This window comes from Nothobranchius furzeri, chromosome 12, assembly GCF_043380555.1.
Source record: "Nothobranchius furzeri strain GRZ-AD chromosome 12, NfurGRZ-RIMD1, whole genome shotgun sequence".
In the NCBI taxonomy this organism is placed as follows: Eukaryota; Metazoa; Chordata; class Actinopteri; order Cyprinodontiformes; family Nothobranchiidae; genus Nothobranchius; species Nothobranchius furzeri.
This window is the reverse complement of record NC_091752.1, coordinates 43,580,094-43,590,315: the sequence shown is the minus strand read 5'-3', so window position 1 is coordinate 43,590,315 and position 10,222 is coordinate 43,580,094.

The following is a 10,222-nucleotide window of genomic DNA, read 5'->3' as shown; positions in this document are numbered from 1 at the left end:
CAGAAGAGGGGAGAGTTTCGCAAATCCAGTTAAAGATAAGATTGTCGAAAATTTAGTGTAAGGGGCCCCATGTCTGTGTTCGCCTTGGGCCCCCAAATTGCTAAATCCGCCCCTGCATCTAAGACAAAGCTATGTGGTTTCTTGTGAGTATGTACAGTCGCAGTGGAATTTACTGCAGGGGGCGCCACCTATAATCTTGCCTAGGGCTCCAATTTTGTTTGGGCCGGGCCTGACTAACGTCCTGTGTCATTACACAACAGTCATCAATTCATTTCTTGACATATGGGGTCATTAAAGGTCATATCACAAAAGGTCATAAAACAATACAGCTGTCAAGTTGACGTAAGGTGGTTTGAGTGAAAGATCATAAAGATCAAAGAACAATAGACCTGTCAAAAATTGAGACGAAAGGTGGTTTCTTCATCTCCCTCACAAGAACAGCTGAAGTCACATGTGGTCTTGCAATTCTCCAGTCATTTCATGATGTCACAAGACGAGCTGCTTGTGCTGCCATTTTGTGTCTGAAACGCTCCTGGTGGGAAGGGAGTTCGCACGCAGTGTTGGGAGTAATAGCATTTAAGTATAATGCTGTTACTAACAGTATTAGTTTTTAGGTAATGGAGTAATCTAATTAATTACTTATTCCATCGTTGCTACGCCATTGCCATTACTAGGCATGTCAAGTGGCACATTACTCCAATGTGGCTGAGTGAAGGGCAGCGGTGACAGGCTTTCTGACAACTACACTAGTTATGTGTCAGTCATGATTGAAATGGCTCTTTTGCCCATTTCCCAATAGCATCGGCTCCACACTGCCTGGATAGCCCCCGTCGGCCCCAGCCTGGCCCGGTTGATTCCACACATCCTTGTTTAGGAAGGCAAGGAATGCAGTCAGACGTTCTCAGCTCCTAGGCAATCAGCATGATAATGAACTGCGCATTCCTTAAGTCCATGTGGGCTGATTCTACCCACCAATCAGAGACTTTCTCTAATGGGAGGTGTGAACTTTAGCTGGCAGTAGGTGTTTTGGCCCTGGTCAGCCTGAAGCAGACCACCTCAGGAAGAGGGCTGAAAAACAGACTGATTGCACCCTGAAAAAAGGCAGGCTATGCTAATGTGGACACTCTAAGCTATCCAGACCATGCGGAGCCGATGCTAGTGTGAAAAGGACATTAGAGCCGATCGGAGCCGACTCCTTCTCAGAGGAATGTGTGACATGGACTGTACCCACACTCCCCATCCTACACCGAGCTGGTAACAAACAGCAAAAATAAATACTCACACATGCGTACCTCCAGTGTGATGGCACAGCGCTGCGCACACATGCCTACAATAGCTGTGGAAGCAAGGAGAGGGGTGGAGTGTATAAAATGCCAGGGACAATTATTACATTAATGTGATCAAACCTGTAAATATGGGTGAGGGTCAATCTGTAAAGGAAGAGCAATGAAAAAGCGCTTCAGAAAGATGAGTAAATGAGTGACACAAGAAGAGAGTAATTAAGGCAAGTCGTATTAACATTTAATCAACAATCAGACCTCTCTACAATTCCTAATTTTAAAGTTGTTATTGAATTGGACCTGGAACTAATTGTATCCTTATTCATCAAATTGCAAATGAAGATATTAACAACTATGTTGTTAATATATAAATTTTAATTAGGGATATCTATAATAACAACTGCACTAGTAGGAATTAAGTTAGAGATATCTCAGAATCCCTAAAATCCTAAGGTGGCTTTTTTAACATTCATGAGACAGACTGGATGTGTATACCAGATATCTATAATTCTATTGTTCCTTATAGAAATCAACATTCCAGATATCCATGAGAACATTCTTCTTGAATGAACATTTTACATATCTGAAATGCCTTTTCTTGTCTGTTGTTCTAATGGTGTTTTTCTTTTAGGACTCTGGTAGTTTGTTCTAAAGGTGAAGTGGTTCTCCTTTAGATTTCTATGAGATTACTGAGCGGAGAACCTCTCATGCCAGTGGTGTTCTATTGGAAAATGCTCGAGCGCGTAACAAATGGAGGAACCATGTAAATGCAAAAGTGTGGTGGTTCAGTGAGACCAATAACTGGATGGACCAATAGTTGCTTTCTGTCTGTGTTATTGGAGTTTTTGGACTATTGTGAGTAAACCACTTAATTAAAATGTGTGGGTGACTGAAAAGACAAATGATTTTTTTCTGATTTCAAAGTCGCCTATACCTATCTCCTGCTTTAGCTTCTGATGGAAAATAGACGTTGAAAATCTAGGATTTGAAAATCCTCACAGATTTACGCCACACTGTGAATTAACATTCATGGACTCACTGATCTTGACTCACAATGGGGAAGGTTGGTGTTTTAACATCTGGGAAGCAGCAGCGGTCATCTCAGCTAGCATAAGCTAACCATTAACATTAGGCTTGCGTTACTTGTTGAGTTAAAATATCCATGTTGCAAATCAGTGGAAGGGTTGCGTTGCTGTTATCTGGGGAGGATGTCCATATATCAGGAAATAAGACTCCAGAGCCTGCCGTATGAAGCTCTGCTGGGATGTTAGCGACTTTTAGGCTCGAGAAATTGTGCACCGATATATCCCCCCGAGAATGATTTACTTACTACTAGAGACCATTTAGAACATATTAATTAAACGAAAAATTCACTCCTTAATTTAGATGTTATTTTTTTTCATTCCCCCAAATTTTTTTACAGCTATACTATGTTAGAATTTTGTTAAGAGGCATGGCAATAATGTTTTAAGCTATGTTGTTTTATAGATTTGCCATTATAGCTTTAAGCTAAAAATATTCCTTTGATCTTTCTTTTGCCACCAGGTGGTACATCTAACTTTTTTTAGCTTCACTCAGATAATGTGGACAGAGATGCTTTTTATTGGTGTAGATGGGCGCTGAGACTTCCTTACTATAGATTATAGAATTTCTAATAATCTTAAAATTATATGACCTTTTTAAAAAAAAGAACAAAAAACCCAGTATGTACATTGACCTAAATACAATTTATTGTTTCCATTTGTGAATATATCTGACCTGAGAGTTATGATCCATCACTGTGTCCTCTGCAGCATCTTACCTCCTATTTAGCTCTGCCAAACGAGCTCGTTAGCAACCTGGCGCCCCGAACGCCATCGCTGATGTTTGGGATGCTTTAAATGTCTAAGTGGCACAATTTCTCTCTCTCTCTCTCACACACACACACACACACACACACACACACACACACACACACACACACACACACACACACACACACACACACACACACACACACACACACACACACACACACACACACACACACACACACACAGAGGCAACAAGAGAAATTGTCATATTAATATAATGGGAGTACATTAAGGTCATTAAAACATCCCAGAGTTGTAAACCCCCCCCCCCCCCCCCCCCAAAAAAAAGGCTGATAGCTTCATCAGGATGAGCATCATGACTCGTTTATGATGGTATGAGATATTTTATGAAGTCATCTCATACTGTTTTCTCCTGTATTATTATTCAGAGTAAGGTTGTAATTTTTTATGCATTTGGAGATAGATTTGAACTGTGGGTCACCATCAATTTTTAATTTACAACCTCATGTCTACTATGATTTACATACAACCTGACACCAAATGTGGCAAATTTTTTTTTTTATTTTGTCAGTTTTAATCTTGCTTCCAGGGGTCAAAATGTCAGATTAATCATCCTTATTCATACTTTTGACCTCTTTTTTGTTTGATTTGGTATGAAAACATCACAAGATCGAGCTAGTTAAAAACTGATGCATAAAGAAATGGTCATAATAGTCATTTAACATAATATTAATATAGTATTTCCATAATAAAAGTACTAATTGTCAGCTGCCACCAGAACTAAGATCCTCCACCAGAGGGCAGAACAACACACTGGTTTTGTTATAGAAGGTTTTTCCAGAAAGGTACAAATGCCAAGAAAAGAGTTAGAGGGCTGACTAAAACTGTAAGCTATTTTAGTCGACAAATTGAAATATTTGTTCTTCTAGTGAAATAATGTTCAACTTCTGTAAAGGAAATATTAACTACACCTACTTGAAACAGTGAAGAATTTATAACAAATGGGTAAGGGATACTATGTATTTCTTGAAGCTGGAAAAATGAGGTTTGCCATTAATGGGAAGACACAGCAATTTTTAGAGACCTGGACAAATTTTCTGAATTATGTTGCAGCACTGAACTGAATGAAACTGAATTATTCTGTTTAAATAATTCTTTGTTTTGTGTGTGTGAGTATATATATATATATATATATATATATATATATATATATATATATATATATATATATATGTATATATATATATATACATACTAACACACTGAACAAAAATATAAATGCAACATTTTTGTTTTTACTCCTATTTTTCATGAGCTGAACTCAAACATCTGAAACTTTTTCTACATGCTCAAAACACCCATGACTGTCAAATAATGTTCTGAAATCAGTCTACATGTATGTTTGTGAGCACTTTCCTTTACCAAGATAATCCATCCCACCTCATAGGTGTGGCATATCAAGGTGCAGAGTAGACAGCATGAATAAATGTACAGGTATGCCTAACACCTGGAACACACCAGACGCGGAAGCGCGATAAAGCGCCGTGGAACTACGAGTACTTCTAATCGGCGCCCTCGTTAACCTATGCTCTCGGTCACATCAGCTGCAAAGCGCCACGAAGGCTCGCACGGCTTGAGCTCTATTTCTTTGTGAGCTGTGAGTGAGCCGCGTCAATTCTGGCAGGGAGTCGAACCAAAGCAGAAGAGGCAGGCCGGTAAATTTAACAAAATAAAAGAAAATTTTCAAAATAAAACACAGCGATTGATAAATTTGATCCGTTTTGTGTATCTAAACAGACTAGTGAGATGAATATGAACACACACATAGCAGAGAAAAATAGAATTTCCATAATTTTAAATGCAGTTTTTACAGCAAAAGATGGATTAATGTGAATACAAAGAAATACACAGCAGCAGGATCAGCGCAGTTTCCGATATCAACAAGCAGGGGGACACTGCTTACACACACACATACACATATACACGCATGCGCACACACACTCCTGCAGACATTCACAGCATTTCCATAATTTTAAATGCGGTTTTTACTTCAAAAGATGGATTTAATACATGTGAATACAAAGAAATACACAGCAGCAGGATCAGCGCAGTTTCCTTTATCAAAAAGCGGGGCAAACTGGTTACACACACACACACACACACACACACACACACACACACACACACACACACACACACACACACACACACACACACACACACACACACACACACACACAAAGAATAAGGGCAGAGAGAAGCTAACGTAAGCTAACGTTGGTAAGCTAGTTAACGTACCGCTCTATATGAGCCCCCACTAAATGCGCTACTTCTTCTGATAACTGAACTGGGCATGATCTAGTTGAAGGAATGCTGGAGGAGTTTTGTTTTTGTTTTGATCGCAAAAACAATTTCAGGCCAAAATACCTTAAAAAATGTTTCTCCCTACTGGCTGATATGAATTAATACAATAGAATAGAGTAGATGTTATTAGTCCCACAGTGGGGACATCCACTCATTACAGCAGCACACACACTTAGAGACACAGATTACAGTAAAACTGATTCCAGCCATGTTTGCTTTGATAACTTCAATAACTTTATGCTGATGACCCACATGAACATAATCCTGTTTAGTGGATGCAATTACATCATGAAGTTAGCTTAACATGATAGATTATTTTTTCTTGGCAGGAATAATAACTGGTATTATTATGAATGACATGATATTGCCCACCCCTAGATGAGATTTCATTACGTTTACATTAATTATGATTAAAAGTTCCATTTGTGACATGTAGCTGTAACTCTTTACTGCAGATAGATACATAGATAGATAGATAGATAGATAGATAGATAGATAGATAGATAGATAGATAGATAGATACATACATACAGTGGGGCAAAAAAGTATTTAGTCAGCCACCAATTGTGCAAGTTCTCCCACTTAAAATAATGACAGAGGTCAGTAATTTTCATCATAGGTACACTTCAACTGTGAGAGACAGAATTTGAAAAAAAAATCCATGAATTCTCATGGCAGGATTTTTAAAGAATTTATTTGTAAATCAGGGTGGAAAATAAGTATTTGGTCAGTAACAAAAATTCAACTCAATACTTTGTAACATAACCTTTGCTGGCAATAACAGAGGTCAAACGATTACTATAGGTCTTTACCAGGTTTGCACACACAGTAGCTGGTATTTTGGCCCATTCCTCCATGCAGATCTTCTCGAGAGCAGTGATGTTTTGGGGCTGTCGCCGAGCAACACGGACTTTCAACTCCCTCCACAGATTTTCTATAAGGTTGAGGTCTGGAGACTGGCTAGAACACTCCAGGACTTTCAAATGCTTCTTACGGAGCCACTCCTTTGTTGCCCGGGCGGTGTGTTTGGGATCATTGTCGTGTTGGAAGACCCAGCCACGTTTCATCTTCAAAGCTCTCACTGATGGAAGGAGGTTTTGGCTCAGAATCTCACGATACATGGCCCCATTCATTCTGTCCTTAACACGGATCAGTCGTCCTGTCCCCTTAGCAGAAAAACAGCCCCAAAGCATGATGTTCCCACCCCCATGCTTCACAGTAGGTATGGTGTTCTTGGGATGTACTCCGTATTCTTCTTCCTCCAAACACGACGAGTTGAGTTTATACCAAATAGTTCTACTTTGGTTTCATCTGACCACATGACATTCTCCCAATCCTCTGCTGTATCATCCATGTGCTCTCTGGCAAACTTCAGACGGGCCTGGACATGCACTGGCTTCAGCAGCGGAACACATCTGGCACTGCAGGATTTGATTCCCTGCCGTTGTAGTGTGTTACTGATGGTGACCTTTGTTACTGTGGTCCCAGCTCTCTGCAGGCCATTCACCAGGTCCCCCGTGTGGTTCTGGGATTCTTGCTCACCGTTCTCATGATCATTTTGACCCCACAGGATGAGATCTTGCGTGGAGCCCCAGATCGAGGGAGATTATCAGTGGTCTCGTATGTCTTCCATTTTCTGATAATTGCTCCCACAGTTGATTTTTTCACACCAAGCTGCTTGCCTATTGTAGATTCACTCTTCCCAGTCTGGTGCAGGTCTACAATTCTTTTCCTGGTGTCCTTCGAAAGCTCTTTGGTCTTGGCCGTAGTGGAGTTTGGAGTCTGACTGTTTGAGGCTGTGGACAGGTGTCTTTTATACAGATAATGAGTTCAAACAGGTGCCATTAATACAGGTAACGAGTGGAGGACAGAAAAGCTTCTTAAAGAAGACGTTAGAGGTCTGTGAGAGCCAGAGATTTTCCTTGTTTGAAGTGACCAAATACTTATTTTCCACCCTGATTTACAAAAAAATTCTTTAAAAATCCTGCCATGTGAATTCATGGATTTTTTTCACATTCTGTCTCTCACAGTTGAAGTGTACCTATGATATAAATTACTGACCTCTGTCATCATTTTAAGTGGGAGAACTTGCACAATCGGTGGCTGACTAAATACTTTTTTGCCCCACTGTAGATGATGATGATGATGATGATAGATAGACAGACAGACAGACAGACAGACAGACAGACAGACAGACAGACAGACAGACAGACAGACAGATAGATAGATAGATAGATAGATAGATACAGTGGTGTGAAAAACTATTTGCCACTTTCCTGATTTCTTATTCTTTTGCATGTTTGTCACACCAAACGTATCTGATCATCAAACACATTTAACCATTAGTCAAAGATAACACAAGTAAACACAAAATGCAGTTTTGAAATGATGGTTTTTATTATTTAGGGAGAGAACAAAATCCAAACCAACAGACTGTGTGTGTGGTGCCGTGTGGGTGAGCGGTTAGCTGATGTCATCGTTGTGGAACGAGTGCCCATGGCGGTGGTGGTGGGGGGTATTGGTATGGGCAGGCGTATGTTATGGACAACGACCAGACGTGCATTTCATTGATGTCATTTTAAAGCACAGAGGTACCATGACGAGATCCTGAGGCCCCTTGTGCCATTCATCCACGACCATCACCTCATCTTGCAGCATAATAATGCACGGCCCCATATTGCAAGGATCTGTACACAATTCCTGGAAGCTGAAAACATCACAGTTCTTGCATGGCCAGCATACTCGCCAGACATGTCACCCATTGACCATGTTTGGGATGCTCTGGATCCGCGCGTACAACAGAGTGTTCTGTTCCTGACAATATTCAGCAACTTCACACAGCTACTGAAGAGGAGTGGACCAACACTCCACAGGCCACGATTAACAACCTGATCAATTCTATGCAACGGAGATGTGTTGCCCTGCGTGAGGCAAATGGTGTCCACACCAGATACTGACTGGTTTTCTGCCCCAAACTGTGCACATGTCAGGGTGATCTTTTATTGTGGGCAGTCTAAAGCCAGATCACACTGCAATTTTTGGCTGTCGCACAGGATTGTTCATGTCATACTGTGAGAAATCCAGAAAGGTGTCACACTGTATGGCGCGGGATTTCTGTGAGGCAGACTTCACAACGTCTCTCTCCAGCAGGACACGCTGCGTCATGAGCGTACCTCCCAAACCATACGTCACTAAGCAGACCACTAACCAAAACAAAGCTGAAAAGGTAAAAAACACTTCTTTTCAATATCAGAGGAAGCTTCATTTTTAAAACCCTTGCTTTGGCGTCAGACTTCGGCTGCAGGTCTCCTTTTCCCATCTTCCAGCTAGCTGATCTGTTTGCTGGTCAGTCATCCTTCTCCTCCTTTATACACAAGAACCCACTAAACTACGAAGAAAGTACAGTTTTTCACAGATCGCTGCAATATCTTAAGTTTTGCTGTGAATTCTGTCTCACTGCTCCGCAGCTCCACTCCACGTGACAGCTTACACCCGCTTTGTAGTTGTACAGGATTATGCTCCCGAAGAGGGATATGGCTAAGACGGTCGCAAATCCCTCTTCACCTGTACATTATTTATGTTGTCTAATCAGCCCCTTGATATGCCACACCTGTGAGGTGGGATGGATTAAATGAAAAGTGCTCACTAATCAGAACCGGGGAGCCGGTTCAGGGATGGCAAAACCTTTCTGATCAGCCATCAGAATGAGATCACGGATACATGCGGCCAAGATGAGTTTTCTCCTCAGGGTGTCTTGGCTCTGCCTTAGAAATAGGGTGAGAAGCTCAGTCATCCGGGAGGGGATCAAAGTAGATTTGCTGCTCCTCCACATTGAGAAGAGACAGTTAAGGTGCATCTGGTTAGGACGGCTCCTGGACACCTACCTGGTGATGTTCTTTGGTCATGTCCAACCGGCAAGAGACCCAAGGGAAGACCCAGGACATGCTGTAGGGACTATGGTTTTCGGCTGGCCAAGGAACACCTTGGAATTCCCCTGAAGGACGTGGCCCAAGTGGCTGGAGAGAGGGAAGTCTGGATCCCCCATGACCTGACCCCAGATTAGCGGACAACAATGGATGGATGGTCACCGCTCATGACGTAGCCGTATGGCAGGAAGGGGAAAAGTGGACAGTTTTGCTGGATGTGGTGACTGAAGGATGGTGATAATGATAAATGACCCGCTGTAAGGTTTTGGCCCAGACAGAGCCTCTGCCTTGTCACTCACTCAGGATGTTACCAGTGGTTTGTCAACAGAAGAAAAAACAAGAGTCCAGGATGTTGCAGAGCTCTGACTTTTTTATCCTTTTTCTTTGAATGCAAACAATCCATGACATTGGGGCATGGATTCCCCTTAACAAGCAATCAACCAACAACAGTGCCGAATCCACCCTTTTTAAAGCTAACTTGGGACCAGCCATTATGACATGGGCAGGGGAAACAATTAGCCTGAAATCCTGCAATCAATAAAGTACATCTCAACATCTCAACAAAATATGTCAGACAATCTATTTACATATTTACCTCCTACCTTAACTCAAAAGAACAAAAACAAGAAACAAACACAAGGTAACCTCTTCTCTCTCTCTCCCCCCCCCCCCCCCCCTCTTCAGTCAGTTAGTTTCTCCCTCAGTAGAGCTGATTAAGCACACCAGGAACTGATCATGGCTGCCTATGGGCGCGCTTCCATGGCAACACTTAAACAAATGACCTCAGAAAGAAAGGAGTGATGAACACCACTAGATCAACTTAACTTAAAGTAATTTA